At 38.1% G+C, this 926-nt stretch overlaps 1 pseudogene; it reads left to right on the forward strand.

The window, feature by feature from the left end:
- The first annotated feature begins 575 nt into the window (after positions 1–575).
- LOC116081316 lies at positions 576–711 on the forward strand (annotated as a pseudogene).
- Positions 712–926: the final 215 nt, after the last annotated feature.

The raw sequence follows: 926 nt of genomic DNA on the forward strand, positions 1-926 counted from the left end.
TATATATAAATCGATAAATGTAGTTAACTACATGAATAGATTCAATTATGGAAATCACATGAGTATCTCAAATGATACAAAAAAGGCTTTGACAGAATGCAACATTCCCACATGATAAAAGTTGTATAGAGACTAGGGATGGAAGAAACATGCCTCATGATAATAAAATCTATATATGACAAACTTCTAGCCAACATAATCATAAATGGAGAAAATTCAACCATTCCTATGAGGATAAAGGAAAAGACAAGGGTATCTACTCTTTCCACCTCTATTCAGTGTAATGCTTAAAGTCTTAGCTAGAACAACAAAATAAGAAAAAAAGAAATAGAAGGGAACAAATAGGAAGTAAGGAGGGAAGTCAAAAGTATCAAGTTTTACAGATGATGTGATATTATACATAAAAGAACTTCAGTACACCACCAAAAATACCTTAGCAACTTCAGGAAAGTTGTAGAACACAAAATTAATGCACAAACTTTCTTTATGTTAATGATAACCATACAATGCCACTTACAGTAGCCACCAAAACCAAAAGTGCCTAAGAATAAACCCAGTTAAGAGTATGAACTATCCCCTTCTGCAATGGGCAAAGAGATACCTTGGTGGTGGTGGTGTTCTTTTATTAGTTAGGGGCAGAGCAGATGGCAGTTCATCCTAGCTTGAGAACGGGCTTGGTGGCCAAAGCTGTTTTATACCTAGGACACATAAAAATCAAATCAAATCAAATCAAATCAAATCGAGTTGAATCAAGGCAGCGCAGCATGAGAAGAGGAAGGCAAACAGAAAACTTTGTTCTTCCATGTCATGCTGTATAGGCAGGAAAGACATCCGCAGAACTGCCCTCTGGCCCCCAGCTCAGGTGGGCCATAGACACACACAGCCCCATCTACCACCACACAGCACAGCATGGGAGGAGGAAGACA

The sequence above is a fragment of the Mastomys coucha genome, unplaced genomic scaffold (genome assembly GCF_008632895.1).
Source record: "Mastomys coucha isolate ucsf_1 unplaced genomic scaffold, UCSF_Mcou_1 pScaffold6, whole genome shotgun sequence".
In the NCBI taxonomy this organism is placed as follows: domain Eukaryota; kingdom Metazoa; phylum Chordata; class Mammalia; order Rodentia; family Muridae; genus Mastomys; species Mastomys coucha.